This window comes from Nesoenas mayeri (genome assembly GCF_963082525.1).
Source record: "Nesoenas mayeri genome assembly, chromosome: 1".
Taxonomy (NCBI): domain Eukaryota; kingdom Metazoa; phylum Chordata; class Aves; order Columbiformes; family Columbidae; genus Nesoenas; species Nesoenas mayeri.
Window position 1 is genome coordinate 74,677,714 of NC_137541.1, and position 18,436 is coordinate 74,696,149.

Consider the following 18,436-nt stretch of genomic DNA (forward strand, 5'->3'; position numbering starts at 1 on the left):
TCTTAATCCTAACATACAAAAATCAGTTTGCTCATCTTTAACATTGCTAAAAATAAAGCCCTGGTGTCCAAAGCCTGTTCTGGGTGTTCGGGCTTCTTTTTTTTCAGAAAAGTAGTTGTCCCATCCACTTAAATATATTTGGTCTGTTTCTTCCAACTTCTATAGTTCCAGTCATATCTTTAAAGCTCCCTTTCCTCCTTTTTCCCTTTTAGGCTAACGTAGTTCCAGGATATGCTATTTGAACTTGAATTACAGAATGTTAAAAGTGCAAGTGTGTTGAAGGAATACTTGGACAATAAAACAGGGCAGAAGAAACAGTTATCTGTAGTAGCAGTTTACAAACCGTCCACTAACTGTACAAAGCCATCTGCACCAGTCTGAGGATTTGGGGATATGTTTTTGTTTTGGTTTTGTTTTGCTTTGTGAATTAAAGTCCATTGCTCTGGTTTAAATAGGTTGAGTTTTTCCTATAAGCTAAAAAAGTATGTCTTTTGTTTTGAAATTTCTTCACACCAGTTATCTGGAAATGAACTTAGACTGCTATATCCAGTTTCCCATACCTGCTTACTTGGTAGTTATTTTAGCTAAATCCTAGTGCCTAGAGACTATCTTTCTGAAATGCAATGTCCAGTGTTTGGTACACTCTCAACTTCATTTCAATGTGTCATTTACTAAAAGTTTGGAAAGGGTATTTCTTCTGTGTCACGCAGCACCTTTAGCAATAAAAGTCAAGAAATAGGTAGTGAACCAGAAATAATGAAGTCCAGTAACACCAGTCTGCACTGACTGAAACCATGGAACAACTTGAATTTCTGAGCAAGAATTTGGTTAGCCTTTCAGTACACGTATTTCCTACTGGGTTCATTTTCAAGCTGAGTAATATTTGTTCAGATGGATTATATATCCTGACCATTGACAGGCTTTTGACTCAAACTTCCAAATTTCATTTGTTATAGAACAGACTAAATAGATTTATTTGCCACAACCCGAGGTGGTTAAATGATTAATTGTGCAAGAGGTATTTCTTACACAAAGAGCAGCCAGCCATTCATTTTAGAAAGAAAGGAAAACTCTATTTATACTCATGTTCATAAATATATCTCAATAAAACAGGACACAAACATAATCAAATAGTTCAGCTATTTGGAATTCAAATAGCTGTGAGTATACGTTGTTTCAAACAGCTTGATATTTTCAACTTTGTTTCCACATGATTCCCATTGGTTAGCAAGTAAGTTAGCAAGTATGAACAGCAAAAGGAGTGACCTGGTAAATGATAAACCTTTCAGGAGCTCTCTGACATGTATTTGGACACCTGCTGTCTGTGCTGTTGCTCGCTGGTCATGAAGTGTAGAGGCTGGATCTACAGACATGGCCAGATTTCTGATTTTCTTTTAATTAATTTCTATTCAGCCACTTGGGTGTGGTTTTTTTTGGGGGGGAAAAAAAAAAGTCTACAAAAATATCAACAATTGTGCTTAACGGGTGGCTACAGTTGGAAGTACCAATCTGAAGCTTGCCAACAGATCTTTCAGGTTTTTTAGAATGAGCGTCTGCCCACATTAATAGTCTACTCTGAGCTGACTTTCTGTGTTACCCCAAAAATGTTAAGAACCATGTTGCTTCTAGAAGTTCAGTGAACTCCCTTTCTCCTGGTGTGTGACTGTAGGACACTAAAAGAGGTCACAATTGCCCTTCTAATTTTGAGACCACAGACTGGGGAAGTTTCTATTCCTCAAATGCAGATTGAATATTTGCAACTAATGAATGGTCTTTGATATCTCAATAAAATAACTACTTTTACTTAAAGGCACTGAAAAGGAAATCAAGGGACATTCCTCTTTTTACCTTTCTTTGAGTGTGTTTACTGAGGACAGAAGTGTCTGGTTGTAAGGTCTCAGACTGAAGTTTTTAATCCTGACAGTAGCCACGCAAATCTTGCCATGACTGCCTCTTGTGTGCTAACTCAGATTTTGGACAGCATTGCTAGAAAAGAGAGAATTTCATTTTTCTGCCATCATTTGGCCCCTCGCTACCTGTGGACATTATCAGTTAAACTGACCACTGGGATAGCCTGTTTGTGCCCATTAGCACAGTACCAGTTTTGAAAAGGGGAATGTTCTAGTCTTGTCCCTTCTAGAATAGTTGTATTTCCCTTCGCTTCTGCTATCAGAAATGTATAAATGGAGTTGGCTGTTTTTAAGAGGACACAGTGAGGTCTCAGATCAAAAACAAACTTTGTGTTTGCACATATTTAAATTAGGATTTCTATAACCTTTTGGAAAATTTTTCCAGCATGTAAAAACTTGGTTCATTTATTCCAAAGAGATATGTATTTTTTTCCCATGAGGTAATCAGGCATTGAAAGGAATTAAATTTTTGATGAGTCCACTGTTCTTGCTTTTTGAGAAACTACTGATTTTTCATGGATTATAAGGAGACAAAGAACTCTCATAAGATTAGTGATAATGTTTTTCACCTTTCAGTGCATTCTTTTACTGTTTGTTTGGGTTTTTTCCCCTCTTCTTCACCCTCCACCCCCCAACCTCTATGGGACTTTACAGAACTGTCAAATTGAAAATTATTAGTTAGGTATTGCATCATATGTTCTCTGTATCAAGTTTATGTTCCTCTTAGAAAAGGCATGTAATATTTGATCAGCATGCTGAAATTAAGTCAGTATACACGTTAAGTAGGGCTGTAGTGTAGAAGGTTGATTTTGAAAATGCTCTCTGAACCGTCTTCTCATGCAGCACCATGGACGCTTATGTGCTTGGATAGAAGATTTTCTTGGAGTGACCCCGTGTGAGGCTACACTTTTCCAACTTCTGTCCTTTTGCCTTCCAGGCATTACTGTTGGGGTCCATTTGGTCAGCATATGGGGAGGAAGGCAGCAAGAACTCTTAGGGGCAATTTGACTGTCTAAACACAGGAGCCTCATGCCAGTGAGAACACCCTGGAGCTGACAGATGTGATGTGAGATCTGCAGGAGTAGACCTGGAGCGTGAGATGAAGGCTGGATGAGATGATACTAGGAATCTAAAGTGGCATCTGACTTCAATGTTTAGACAGTTGACTTGCTCTCACAGTGACTTGGGCCACGTTTTATCACGCACACAATCTTTGCCTAGTGATTTCAGATAGAAGGCCTTGGGATGAGACCCCACAGAAGTTCAATGATAGTCCTATAGGCCATCCAGGAACCTTTAGGAAACAGATTGTAATGGACAAGAGTGCTATATCAGGATTTCTGCATCTCTTGCTTGACTGAAGTCTGTCCAAAATATTAAGCCATCTGTTATTGACCGGGTTTACATTCCTGAAGCCTTCGCTGGATATCTTTCTAATAATGTCAGTATAGCAAGATCATGACAATCTTCTTTATAAATAACAAACTTGGAGTATTCACAACTAATTAGAGCAGGTACAGTTGCAGGTTGTTTTTTTTCTGAGTACTTGTTTCAACATTTGTTTCTTTCCAATCAAATTAAATTTCCTATTTATTTATTTGTTGGGAGGAGGTGTTTGGGTAAGAATTCATGGTTAAAATTTGTACTGGAAAATATCCAAAACTGTCCTCAGGGAAACTTGACTTGCTCTCTATTTGACATTTTTATTGAGGAATTTCTCAAATATAACGTTAAATGACACCACAGGGAATTCAAACTATGATGAGATCCTTGTCTGGCTAAAAATAATTTATTTTATCACTGTAATAACTTGAAATAGCAGTAGTTCTTTCTCAAAATTGTGCTAAATTCTGTTCAGTGGATGCAAGACTAATATTTGGTCTCCTGCAATAGGTTTTCTTTATCCTTCATTTGAAACCAGTTATGAAATATGTTTTCCACTCTCATATATGAAATACCAGTCTGGTTTTTTTATAAGCAATTAGCTCACTGGTCCAGATGTTCTTTCCTGTTTGATCATTTTTCTCAATGATCTTACTGATAAATTAGTTTTTCCTTCTTTATGTCTTTCACATCCAATGAATTTTCATTCTCTTTTGCCTTTAAGAGAGATTATGGCATAACTGATCATCATTCCTATAATGTGCCAAACACTTTACCCACCTCATTTGCAGTAAATCAGAGTCTCTTCTCAGCTATCTGGTAAAATCTGTGCTACAGATAATCAGTGGATAAGATTTATGCTTTTAAAGCTGATTATTCAAATTATACTCCCTGTTCTGATTCAGCATGCCACTAATGACATGTTTCTCGTTTGCCTAGTGTTTTTTTAATTTATTGGTTTAATATTAAGTAATAAGAACGGACTTTTGCATATATATGTAACTGCCTATTTGTAAGGCCTCTTTGGCAGTTGGGATTAGTTGTATTCTGTCTTCACATCCTCTTGGAGGCTTTCAGTAAGACAGGTAGCAGAGGAGGTAGATTGATTCTGGTTTTATAAGCCTGGGTATTGTACAAGGTGAGAAATGTGATAGATGGGGATGACATGGAGAAGACTTGAGAATTTGTCTTCCTTTTCAGTGGGAGTTTCCGAGGAGCTTGGCATAGCTGCCACTATGGTGACTCCAGAATGTACCCAGGAGGGTAAAAGGGAATATCCTCAGGTTTTCAGTTTACTCTCAAATTATTGGGATAGAAATTTTCATATGGTAAGAACCTCTCTGCTCCTACAGTAGCAGTAAGGCTTCAGTTGGTGGAGGACTGTTCAGTTTAGGCCATTGCACTTGGATGAAGCCAAAAGAGAGCAGTGAGAATGAGTGATCTAGAGAATACAGAATCACTGAATACCTCAAGTTGGAAGGGACCCATGAAGATCATGAAGTCTAACAGGGCTAATGCCAGAAGAATGAAAGAAAATATGTAGTTTTCTTATAGGGAGTAGAAGAAGAAAAGTAAGACTCACTAGTCATAAAATTCAGAAGAGGCTACTTTGAAGAATTAGATTGTTACTCTTTTATTTTTTTATCCCTGACAAAGCAAATGAGGTAGCACAATATTATTTGGTTACTACACTTGGGAAATTCACAAAGTGTGTTGAATTATTTTTTCATTTCTCCTGAAGGACTCTCAAGTGACGAATCATTATCTTACATTAATCTCTCTCCTACTGTATAAAAATTTAAGCTTCCTGGGAGAGCATTGTGTGCCGTGTTGGTCTGAAGCATCACCAAAGAGAAGAGTTCTGAAGCTTATCATGGATTACTAAACGTTGGGATTTATCCCAGAAAAGCTTGCTAGAAACCTTGCTGAAAGCAGTTCTTGCTGATATTCCTGACTAGGTCTTACAAATTTATTCTGCATCTGAAAATAGAAAGTGGAAGAGAGTACCCTAACTATTCGGATGAGAAAGCAGGGAGCCTTGCTTTGCAGAATTTCCTTGCCAAAGGGCTCAGGTATCAGCTGGTGCTTCAGCTGTTCCAAGCCTTCTGGAATTAACCTATCTCTGATCAGAATGTGAAAAAAATGGGGAAAAAGGAGTGTATAAGAAAAATATGTAGCACCAAAAGCTGACTGTCAAGTGATTCTTACTGGACAAAAACATGTAATACCTACTGCACATGCTGCACTTCTCTTTTTCCTGGAGGCAGAATTTTTGTGTACATATCATTGTGGAATTCTTCCTAAAGACTTGACAGAACTGTTTTCTGTTTTCAAACCAAATCTGGGTGTGAAAAATATTTCATGTTAAAGAATGAAATTGCATGGAGTGATTATTTTCTTTTGCTTATCTGTTCAGATATAGATATGAATAGGTATGAAGTGCTACTCATCTCTCCTTTTGTGTGGCTTTAAAAATTTTCTCCATAGCTCTGATTTGTCATAGTCCCTTTTTAATAGGGGGTAAGTTTTTTGGCAAAAACACTTCTTGCTTCCAGGTTGCACTCATCTTAACTCTTTTTTTCTTCTGATGATTAGCGTAGGTTTCATGAAGTTTTCTGCTCTTTTTAATTTCTGTGGCAAGTAAGTGTGCTCAAGAAGGTTGTAAACTCCTCTTGGAAACCATAAAAAATATACAAAGGAGCAAGGACAAAAAAATGTATAATGATATATAAAGAGACTTATTTATTTTATTTATAGGTTTTTCTGTGGTATTAGTTGCTGTGGCTTAGGAACATATGTGAGCACCTTGTAAATACTAATAGATTTGTCCTCAGAAAATCCTGTAAGGAAAAGAAGTATAATTCACTTTTTTTTTTTTTTAATGGATGAGGAACCAGGGTAAGCAGATTAAGTTACTTCTCAGTCTTAACACAGGATGTCTGGATGTCTGCAGCATAGCCAAGAATAGAATCCTCACACTTCTGAATCCCTGCTTACACAGTCTTGTTTTGAATATTCTGTGTAACTTTGGTTTCTCTTACAGAAGAATAACAATTACTAAATTTGGACATCTATAATGCGATATCTCAGTTAATTCTCTTGTATGTCAGTTCTCCTGAAAATAACTACAGAAGTAGATTTTGATGATCCAGTATATTTTATGGTTCGGCAGCAGTTAATCCTATGTCTGATTTAGAAGAGTCCTGGGAAGTAGAGTGAACTTCTGATTATAAATCATATTGGAATTGCAATTACAAGTGTGCATTATAGATTCTGTGAAGCTCTCTGCAAGAGCTGAATGTTCCGTACAGTAGACAGAAACACAAGCACAGTGTCAGCTGTCAATTCAGTAGCAAAGAATTGAATAGCAAAGTCCTGGTCATGTCCACAATCTTGCTGGTGTGCTTTGGGCAGAAGCCTAATTTTCCAGCCTGAAAAACAGACATTACTGTTTTATTGGTCTATTCTCAAATGCTATTTTGCATTTCTTGACAAAGTGACGAAGTCACGTGGAACACCCTGTGGGAAAGGAGAGGCAGCACTTTCTCCAGAGCAACTGAGCCTGCTCCAGGTGTGGTACTCATGTGCCTATTCTGATAGGTGGAGCAGAGTGACAATCCCAGCGAGGCATTTGGGAGCCTGCAGCAAAAGGAGAAACTTCTGAGACAAACCAGGCCTGGATGTTCACAAGCTTCGAAGTAACATCTGCCTGTTATAAAATGGGCCTTGAGATCCCAAACCAGTATAAAAAGCAAGTTTGTGTTTGAAGTCACACAATTTCTTTTCTTTTAAGGTCTGAGGTTAGTATCTAAACCCAAGTTCCTGTCTTGCAGTGCTCCTTTAAAATCTGTTGTGATATTTGAAGAGAAGGGTGGTTTTAACCCTGGCATGTAGACTTAATTCCTCACTGGTTAGTAGTAATCTACGATCTGACTCAGATGACAAAAAGGACATTTGTATGTACATACATGTGTGTAGATCACATTGTATTGTTCATCCTCCTTCAGTGAATGTTCCAGAGCTCTGTGTTTGTTGTTTTTTTTTTTCCAAAACAAACCCAAAACAGTTAGAACCCTGAATCTACCTATTCCTTCCCTTCTGTTTGTCTGAATGTATGCACTGGGATAGGGGATTATGACCTAGTCTACCTATCAGTGTGATGTGGGAGGAGAGTTGCAAGTGTATGAGAAATAATTTCTAAAGCTCTGACATGTAAAATGTCAAGAAGTAGTAAATAACTCATTTAAGATTGCATAATCACCACTATGGTTAAAGAGACCAGTGTCTTCCTTTTAATTTAGCTTTATTTTTCTTTTCTCCAGACAGCTGTGCACAATGTGTAGCTTACTTGAACTCCAAATGAATGCTTCTGTTACTGTTGTTTATTTTTCTTTATGTTTCCCAACAGTTCAAGTAGATATTTTTTTAATGTGAACATTTTAAATATAAAACTAGCCAGCTTTTGGAAAGTTGTTTTTAGTTTCATAAAAACAAATATTTTAAAGAGAAGCTGAAAAATGGTCAATTTTCTTGGCTGTCTTCCAGTTTTCCTTGCCCTTCTTTCCTAATTCCAAGAGACTATTAGGTGAGCTGACAGTTAAATATTGTCCTACTCTAGCACATCAGCAGGGCCTCTAATAATACTATCGGTCATAAACTCTCTTCCAGATTTTCATGGTTGCTAATCTTAAACTCCTTGGCAGATGGAAGAGGGTTGAATAAACCAAATAGCCTTCTTTTCATAACTCTTCATTTTTATTAAAACACATGTAAAATTATGGTATTTTTGTAGAGAAAGCTATTAATCTAAATCTTGAAGCTCTTACTCATTTCCAGTGATTCCAGTCAGAGTTTTGCTTGAGCAGACCTTCAGGATTTGGCAGTTGTTTTATGTCTTAAGAGAAGGAGGCCAGACTCCCAAATCAGGGCTCAGTGGTTGAATAGCAGAGATCTGTTCTAAATGTGAGGGGCCTAGCCACAGGATGGGAATGGGGCCCTATATAAGACATATTTACAGACAGCATGAAAAGTGTCGAAATGCAAATTCTAACAGTAGATGCATCTGTATGCTTTGAACCTTTATGTGTTCTAAATTTCTACAGTGACTGGCAATGATTGGGTCCTTGGAGCACAGTAAGAACCTTGGGATTAGAGGATCCGTGCAAATGGGGGCCCAGAGGTATTAAGCTACTGAACCTCACCCAGACAAGCTGCAGTGGGTGCGTGCACAAATATCCACACTGCATATTTCACAACTGGCTGAGTTTCAGTGATAAATGTATTCTTTCAGAGTAAAAAACTTGAGTGCATTTTTTTAAGTTCTTGGTTTTTCAGATGCAAGCCTAAATGACAAAAGAAAGTTACTTTCTGATGTATTGCTTTAGCAAGCTAATTTTTACTCTATTACTGCTTTCAGATCTTCAGTTAGTCTTGCTTGGTCTGTACATTAGATGAATGATAACAGCTGTGATTCATCACAGCAATTTAAAGTATCCAGTCTTTGTGGTAAGGTGGCATGCATCAGATTTTATAACATGTACTACTATTCTACAATGCCTTCCGCTAACTCATGATTAGGTGCTGAGCAAGTATGAATAGCTAGGATGATAAATGAATATTCTATAGACAATTCTGTATTAGATGTTTACATACAACTTCTGTATATATGTCTTTACTTCTGTTACTTGGTTACCTGCATCTTGTGAGAGTCTTCATGGGACAAATGCTAGTAGACAATCAGTATGGGACTATAATATGTTGGTTCTGATGATTTTCCTCTTCTGAACCTCACATTCAGTTTTATGGCATCTGGTAACTGTAGAAATGTCCAGACTCTGAGCCACTGCAGCCTCCTCTCTTTAGGAAGGTTCCATGATAGACAGATAAGAATCGTTATTATGGTGTTTGCATACAAGTTTGAAAAACATTTAATGACCAAGAAGTGAAGCCCTACATTTCTATAAAGTTTATGAAGCCCTCAAATTAAGAATCACTTACTTAAAATGTCCTAAGCTGTGCTTTAGCTGCTGGAATGTTAGTGTCTGCACACAGGCCATCTATCTGTACTCACCTTGGAGTCACTGGAGAGAAACAGGTATTTTGTGTGTGTGTGACTGCCCTCATCATAAAATACATCTATACTATAGTTCAGATGAACTGCTCCCTTTTTTTCATGGATACAATCTCAAGGACTTCAGTTAATCAACACTTTCAAAAATAGGTTTGTGGCTATCAGAAGTTTGGGGCCCAAAACTGGAGACTAATTTTGAAAATATGTCCATGTTCACTTTTGAAATCCAATAAAAATATGGTACTGTCATTGTGGTTGGTGGAAAAGCCTCTGATATCCAGCCCTCTCTGAGGCCAGGATCTGAGCACACTGCTTTTCTTATCCTGCTTTTTCAATTTCTGTATCTGAAAGTTTCCCCCTTCGAAAGTACTCTAATGTTTGGTCACCCCACATTAATCTTTTGAGTTCAAAGAAGATATAACTTTCTTTACGTCTTAATTTCCCATGTATTTGCTTTCTTAAGCCAATGTGATCTGAGAAATACCAAAACAAGTGAGAGTATAAATCAGCGTAGGCCCAAGGTTTTTTGTTAGGTATGGGGAAATAATCAAAAGTGTGGAATAAATCTTGTTCGCTGTCAACTGTGAAGTTGGATTCTCAGACTGTCATAATAAATTAAGAAGCTGGGAGCTATGTGACAGCAGCATCAATCTCAGTCTCTTGTTTCTGCAAGTCTTCTTGTCTGAGTATTTTTTTTAAATACTTACTCCCTGGAGGAGGTAATCAATCACAGTAAAGATTTCTCTACATGGAACACTCAGGAAAGTAAAGAATAATCTGCTTAGAGTGTGAAGTTCATTTGTGTAAGTTAAATTTGTTAAATTGCATATAGATGCTCTTATTTGGTCTGATATGGCCGTAGATGCCATGTGTCTTAGTTCAGCAAAGAGTTCTATTCTCAATTATTTATTCTGCATCCTTATTGTTTTATCTTGTTTGCATTAGTTTCGTATCTTTTGTCAGTTCATTTTAACTTTCTCATAGTAGCAAATTTCTAAGCCAGTGTTGGCTAGATTAATGTATATCTTAAGAGAAAAATTATAAAATATATTAAAATTAACCAAAGCTTTGGAAGCCACATTGTGTTTAGTTCTTACTTAAAGCACGAGTGGATGTGTATTCACGTGAGGATGCAGGGGTTCAGCCTGTAATGGGTGTGTTTACCAGTCAGATGTGCGTGTCATTCAAGCCATCCCTGTGGAAAGGTGCCTTTGTCAATCCTGAAAATTACACAGATCCGGTTAAAACACTGAATTCATATGGATTACAAAAAGGCATCAGACAAAGTAGAGAGCAGTGAAGTTGTCTGGTCCCTGATTTCAAATATAGCCACTGTCATTATACTTTGCTTAGAACACAATCACTTCTTAGCACTGTTGGTTTATGATAAACAGTATAGTTTATACAGTCATAGAATAGCCATTGGAAAGAATAGCTGCTGCATGATTGCCTACTGTATTAGAAAATGAAACCAAACTCTTTTGCAGTATGAATGAGTACCAGATGAAAGGTTGGTAATGATTTTCCTTGTTAAGTAGATTCCAGGGTTTCGGCTTTCTGTAGTGCCTTGTTTTTGCTGTCTAATACTTTCCATGCATTACTGCATCTTGATGTTTACCCTTTTGACTTCAGCATACAACGTGCAAACTTAAAAATTTGAATCAGACTACAGGACCAATATAGAGGATGCGTTTTATTGCTTCCGTTACCTTCTGCAGACTTCAATCCAGATCGTTCTCAAGTATCTCAAAATATTCCCTGTATACGCATTTCTTACTGGAATTGTATCAGAGCACAAGATGTAGTTTTGCATAAAAGAGGGGCAGGAGGTATTATAACGTGGACTAGTTAATGGTAGCATATTTTAAAATGACTTTGTGATTACTGTAGTTAATATCTGAATAATAATAACTCATTAATGAAACAGTAATTGAAAAGTCTCTCAACACAGTTTACAAGAATGATTGGTTAGAGAATTTGGAAGGTTTAGGAATAAGGTGAAATTTATGATTAAGAGGCCTTATGGGATATGAAAATAAATGTTTGGAAACAATTGAAATGTACTTTGTTAAAGAAATAAGGCTGGAGTGGACCTATGGTAGTGTGCTGTAGGACAGGAGCAGAAATGCGAGTCAGGGCAAAGCTTTTCCACTCCATCTTAACAAAAGAAAATTCTAACTGAAGAGAAAGTTGCTACAGCACTATTAGGCTACAACACAGCCTCTTCAGCAGAGCAGTAATACCTTCGTTAAAACAGAGTAGAAGTAGAACTGAAGAGTTCAAAAGAATGGAAACATGTATTTTGTGAATTTATTTAGACAGCAGCATTACAGACACTCCTCAACAAGAGTTAGGCATCCAGAGTTCTGGGAGCCTTTAGCTTTGTGTATTTAGTGAGTGTAGTTCCCTGGGTACTTTTCCTCTCATAAGAAGAGTTGTGAAGAGAGGACAAGATTTCTGCTGCAGGACCTTGAATTGTGGCTTGACTTTGAAAATTGTGGATATAAAATTGTATAGTTCTTCATGGGCAAAAAAGTGTATTTTTTAATTTTAGCATACACCATACAGTTTTTCATGCTATTTTTTCCTTTTATTTGCTCTTGCGTGAGGCAACATACTAAACAGAGAAAACACATAGGAGAAGTTTCTTATAATTCTTTTTGATGAAATAAGCTTGAATAGGAAAGAAGCACATTTTCCTATGAGGTTTTTTCTCCTACAGCATTTCTTCAATGTAATGTGTTTATAAGTATGCAAGCAACTTGAAAGTGACGTGATCTATTTTTGTGCATCTGAGTTAACAAAAAACACCCCCAAAGTGATTTTTTGCAAGTACTTCTTGTGTGTTTCTATTGTGACCAATATAGGCTGAAAAGTTTTCTGCTATTGATGACTTATACTGTTATATAAAAATACCAGAGTCATATTTTTCAGATACATATTAGCAAATAAGGAGTAGAAATATTTCAGTATTATCTTCTGAAAAATAGTTTCTGGAATTCAGTATCATGAGTATATACATTGGTATATTTAGACTTAACTGGCGAGCTTTAACAATTTCCTTTGAAAAAGTTGAGAAACTTCATTTATTTAATTATTTCTGTTGTTTGTTTTGAAGGCATAACTAAGAAACTGCTTCTGAAGTTAGTCAGAGAGACAATGAAAATGACTAGTATGACAGCTGAGGATGGGTTCTGGATCCTACTAGTGATTTATAGTGACAGGCTTGGAGCTGCACTCACTGGACAGAGAGTCCAGCTTTTGTCGTGTGATTTAGGAATCACTTAGGGCTGGGTTAGATGAGATGTGAAGCATCCCAGTACTTCTATGCACACACCAAGTATGAGTCATGATATCTGCTGCCTGTGCGAGTGCAGGGTTTGCTTTAATAGGCTGAGGCTGTCTGTGTGCCACTGAGTGTTAGACAGGACTTGCAAAAACCTCTGAAACATCTTAGGGAAGCCTAAGAGACTGGATTTTACTCACTTTAAAAATGACTGGAAGAACTCCTCCTAACTATAAATTCACTATCAATTAGGTTCTGAAGGGACCGCAGGCTCAGCCCGTTAATGACTGTGCATTGAAAGAATGTGAAAAACTCATTCTTGTACTCTGAAATGACATGAATATCCTGGACTGAGTTTTGCTTTGGGTGTTTGAATTTGAAATGAGAACTCAAAGAAGAACTGAGCTCCAAATAGAAGTGTCCACTTTGTAATTTCACGTGGGCTACATCTTTGAGAGGGACTTTACCTGCCTTAACATGTGCATACTTTTCCCTCTGACTTCAGATTCTGTACAACCAACAGCAGATATCTTAGACTAAAAAGTAAGAAGGCTTTTAGTCGAATAAGTTGCCCATGGGAAGCTCTGCATGATCCTTGTCATTTACAAATTAATCTGCGCATGAAACACAAGGTCATCTCTCTTGTATTTAACCTATCTGATGCATTTGCAAAGTGAGTAGATGCATAAACGTCTTATGTTGGATGCTGATAATGGAAGACCATGACTTTGAATTAAGTACTTTGAATTAAGAAAAAATGCACACTTTTATTCCCATGTGTTGGTGAAAATAATACTGTCAAGGTTTAAGGACAAATACACAGCTCTGGTGAATTTCATGGAGAAGGCAGGGATGAGGCGGTTGTTTGTTTTGATTTATTTGGGCTTCTTTTTTTGTTTGTTTTGACTTTACACTACCACGCTACAAGTCTGAGGAGCAGCTGAGGGAACTGGGGCTGTTCAGCCTGGAGAAAAGGAGGCTGAGGGGAGACCTTATCGCTGCCTACAACTACCTGAAAGGGAGTGGTAGCATGAAGGGTGTTGATCTCTTCTCCCAAGTAGCAAGTGATAGGATGGGAGGAAATGACCTCAAGTTGCTCTGGGGGGAGGTCTACATCGAATATTAAGATTAATCTCTTCACAGAAAGGGTTGTCAGGCACTGGAACAGGCTGCCCAGGGAAGTGGTGGAGTCACCATCCCTGGAGGTGTTTAAAAGGCGCGTAGATGAGGTTCTTAGGAACGTAGTTTAGAGGTAGACTTGGCAGTGCTGGTTTAATAGTTGGACTCAATCTTTACGATATTTTCTAACCAAAATGATTCTATGATTCTATGCCAGCTTCAAACCTATTAAATTCATCTCTTCTTTACAGAGTTATGACATTCCCCAAGTCAGGTTTTTTGACCACTGTTGCTTTTCATTGGTAATTCCCAGCATTCTTACGGATCAAGCAATGCTGATCTCTGTAAGAGATGCATGTGCCTGATGATGTTCATCTGTTGATGCAGCTTCCGTGTACTAATTGGCAGCCACTGCACAGGAGCAATTTCAGCATTTCCCAAATGTTTTCAGCGTTTTCCTCCTCCAGAAATGTTTAATACATAGATATGTGCCTGACTGAGCCAGTGTTTCTCAATTCCTGATACAGATCTCTTTGCAATGTGTTGAAGGTTGTGCTTCAGACACTCCTGTTTCTTCCACTTTTCATGGATTTCAAGTTTAATCAATATAGAGAGTGAGAACGACTTCATAGCCTACTGGATGCTGCAATGCTTAGTTTAAAATCCCTCATCTGAACCTAGAAAGTCTGATAAATAACAAAGAAAATAATTAATCTAGCCATTTCCTTGGCTTTTATTACCAGAGCTTAGAACTAAAATGCATCATAGACCTGGAAAATATTACCAACTCGAAAGGGATATATTGTTTGGTTTTTCATGTTAAGTTATATGCCGACCGACAGCAAAATATTTTTCTTTTTTTTGTAAGAAAAACATCAAAACAAACAAAAGCACTTTTGAGTAAACCCAAACCAGGGTCTATAAGTAGATGTAAAAGGAAACAGGTACAAGCACTAGTTATCTTGGACGAAGGATATAGAATAGTGCTTCAGTAGCCTGGAGCAGTTAATGATGCTCCAGATAAAGCCCAGGGATAAGACAAAGTGAGGGACATTATGATAATAAACTGCATAATTTGCTCAACTTGTCCCAAAATTTTCCTTCACTTGATGAGGACTGCTGCTTGTTTGCATCTGTAATTAACTTCCCTCCTTCCAGTTTATAGAGGATTGTTAATCTAGCATTGCAACTTGGAGTGCCCTCTATTCAGCTAAACATCAGGGGCAACTGCAAGCTTCTTGCCTGTGGGGCCGGGGCTCTCCAAGCCTCACAGTAAGAGCCTCATGCCAAGCTGGAAGCCGCTGGCATTCCCCAGACAGTGGCACTGTAGATGAAAAGAAGCAGGATCAAATTCATACAAAATTATTTTAAAGCCCTGTATCAGGAGAATGGACAACTTATTGAAAAGCACTTGATTGGAGACTTGGTTGTGTTTAGGCGCTGTTGTCAGGAGGCCACCATGTGTATTTGTCTGTCTGAAACACAGACATGATTACCAAGTGAGAAGATAGAAGCTACAACCAAGATGTCACATTAAGGGGCTTGGATGTTTATTTTGGAAATGCTAAAAGCTGCAAAAAGGGTTTTGGTGTCTTAAAAGGACAGACAGTGGTGCCCAGTTGTTTAAGAAAGGCATAAACAAGTGACGTCAAGAGTCTTGAACTCGATGCAACATTCACGCAGTGTCCATGGGGCTGTTTAATTCAGCTCAGCAAATGGGCAGGCATCACATGCAGCAGAGTTAAGCTCGAGTTAAGTGAATATTTCCTATGCTATACATAGCAAAGAAGTCTGTTGCAGCCACATTTACACTGTGTTTGTATAGTGTGAAATTTAAGGAATTCCACTGTGTGTCACAAAATAGATGTCAAGCATTCCTTTTCAAGTTGCTCACATCTATAACTCTCCAGGCAAACAAGAAGCCTAGTGAGTGGGTGTTGAGGTGATAGGTGATTGTAGCCCATTAAGAGAGGGGATTCTCCAGGACAGATCAGGGGCATCATTTTAAGTGTTCTGTCCTTGTGTGTACGAGAAGACTGGTTCTGGGGATCAATTAATTGATTGTTTTAGAACTATTTTAGTATTCATCAGCCAAGAGCATTCTTGTAATTAGTACTTCATATTTATCTTCTGTAAAATGCACTTTATTTTTCAGGAAAAGGTAGTTTTTTTAATGTCTACACCAGTAAACACTCAATGCTGTAGGATCCATTTTTTTGCAACGGGATCTTTTCTCAGCAAGGGGTCTAGTGAAAATTTCTGTAACTGTGGTAGTGAATGAAGTGCGAGATTCAAAGGTGTGGTGACTTTTTCCTTTCCTTCATGACATTTTTCCATTTCTGAAGGCAGGGGACAAAAAGCAGAACTCTAGCCTTATGTGCAAATAGTAGATAATTTGGGCTGTGCTTTTGAATCCTTAGTGAAGTCTGATTTCAGATCTCCTGGAGCTATGAATGCTGTGTACATAGGTAGTGGTGACTCTTCTGATATTTCCCTTTGTACACTCTTATGAAGTTGGTCTGAGAAAGACGGCTTAGCAGTTTTTTCAATTAGCAATGATTCCTGTTTCCATGCCCCCTCAGCTGATGCATTATATCACCCACCATCCCTACCTTGACAGCATATTGCTTCTTGTTTGATCCTTCCAGCATGAACACCTGCCTCCAGCCTCTAATCTGATATGACTTGCTTCAATCCTACGTGCCAGATTTACTCCTTGGGCTTCCACAGCTATCTTGAAATCAGATCTTCCAAGTCACCCACTCCAATAGAGCATCTTGGTACTTGAAGGGAATGGAATAGAGAAGTGAAAACAATATGACAAATATTGCTGCCATTAAGGTTAACTTCAAGAAATGAGCACTTTTTGTTTTAAATGTGATATACAGAAGTAATTTAAATTGCCTCTGTAGTAATCATATTTGTGTACTGCTGTGCTTCAGGGTTCAAAATAGCTGAGGTAGACAGTGTGAGGCTGAGGAGGATCTGTAAAATCAAGAAAGATGCAGAAAAGGCAAATAAGGAATGGGTATTTACTGTTTCTCACAACTATGGGATGAGGGGCATTCATTCAGACTATGAAGCAGCATGTTTGAAATTAACAAAAGGATGTCTTTTTTATGTAACTCATAATTAAATCGCAGACGCAATTGCCCCATCGTGTTTGGTTCAGAAGTGATTGCACAAATTCATACAGAAAAGTTCCAGCAGGACAATAGTCTAGCAAGTGATTTAGGAAGGTTAATGGGTACGTGGTTGCTGGAAGCTGGGGAAAGCATGCCAGCAATAGTTCTGTCCTATCTCTACAGTCTTCTCCCAAGTATCAACTACAGGGCAGTGTCAAAGAGAGGATGCTGAGCTAGATGTTCTTTTGGTATAAGGATAACTATGACTACAGTAAACCCAGGTATATTATTGTTTTAATGAGACTTTCAGCCATCTTTCTGACTAGAAATATTCAGAATATAATGATTTAAAAACCCCAGAATCATGCACTCATTTTTTTCTGAGTCTGTGGTTGCTAATTGGTTCTCTTACAAGTATAAGATATCTTCAGTGGTTTGGTTGCAAACTTTTGAGAAAAGTCTGCAGTATTGCTATCATCAGTAGTTCATCTCTGTCACCATGTTTTGCATTGGTAGAACAGGCATCTTAGAAAAATCTTCCAATGGTTTCAAAATGTAGCCTAGAGGAAAAACTAACAGGATCAGCTCCATGGATCATGAGTCAAAGTCCTGTTTTTAGAAGTCTCCAAATAAACTTAATGCCATCATAAGTGAATTGTACTGTGGCTCCCAAATGCTTTGGAGACTTTGAAGATGAGACTCAGATTTCTGAGGGACTTGAGTGCTTATGAAAATGCCGACGTGAAGGAAAAATGTCAGAAGGAAGGAAGAGAAGATCATGGGAGGAAGTGGACAGTGGACATACTGTTCTTGACATTGATCCTCTGTAGCGTTTCCACTTCTGTATCTTCCTGCTTGTGGCTTTGGTTTCAGGTACCCTTAGTAGATACTTCTCCCTTGATTATACCCAAACATAACGCTGGATCAGAATAGCTTCTGTAGGCCAAATACTGCGGGAAGCTCTGAGCTAGATGAGGATGAAATACCAGTGGAGCTAGTTTGAAAAGTTCATCAGATAAAATAAATGAGAAACAGAAAGGATTTGTTTATTTAATAAGTAAAACATCCGTCTTTACCAACTGTAATGTTTCCTACCCTTTGATACTGTTCCACACTACCACTGTCTAGAGGATCTCATCTTACCAAGATACAGAAGTTTGATTATGGGAAGGCAGTGAGCCAAAAAGCTAGAGGTCTTATGCAAATTCAGATATGCATTAATTTGCACAATGCTTCTGATAAATAGATAGATATATGTATGTATGTATATATGCATCCATTATCTCTCCTTCTCTTTTGAAAGATACTTCTACTTTCCCAGCCTCTCCCTGAGCTGGCTCTTCACGAATTCCCTGTTGTCTTTGATGATGATTGGCCAATTTGAAGTCCGGGCCCTCATCTCCCTGGAAACTCAAGTTTGTCACTCTGGTCTAAATTCTGTATAAACAATTCTAGCTCTTGTACTGATTGTCATCTTAACTATTTATTTGTGCTCGTATAAAGTAGTTAAGAGCTGTGGAAACTGAGTTATTTCTAGATGCTT

At 37.9% G+C, this 18,436-nt stretch overlaps 1 protein-coding gene across 1 annotated transcript in view; it reads left to right on the plus strand.

The window, feature by feature from the left end:
* The window catches only part of SCUBE1 (signal peptide, CUB domain and EGF like domain containing 1), a gene marked incomplete at its 3' end in the record, with an annotated part of 203,564 nt that overhangs the window by 28,855 nt on the left and 156,273 nt on the right, over positions 1–18,436 (plus strand). The window lies entirely within an intron of this gene.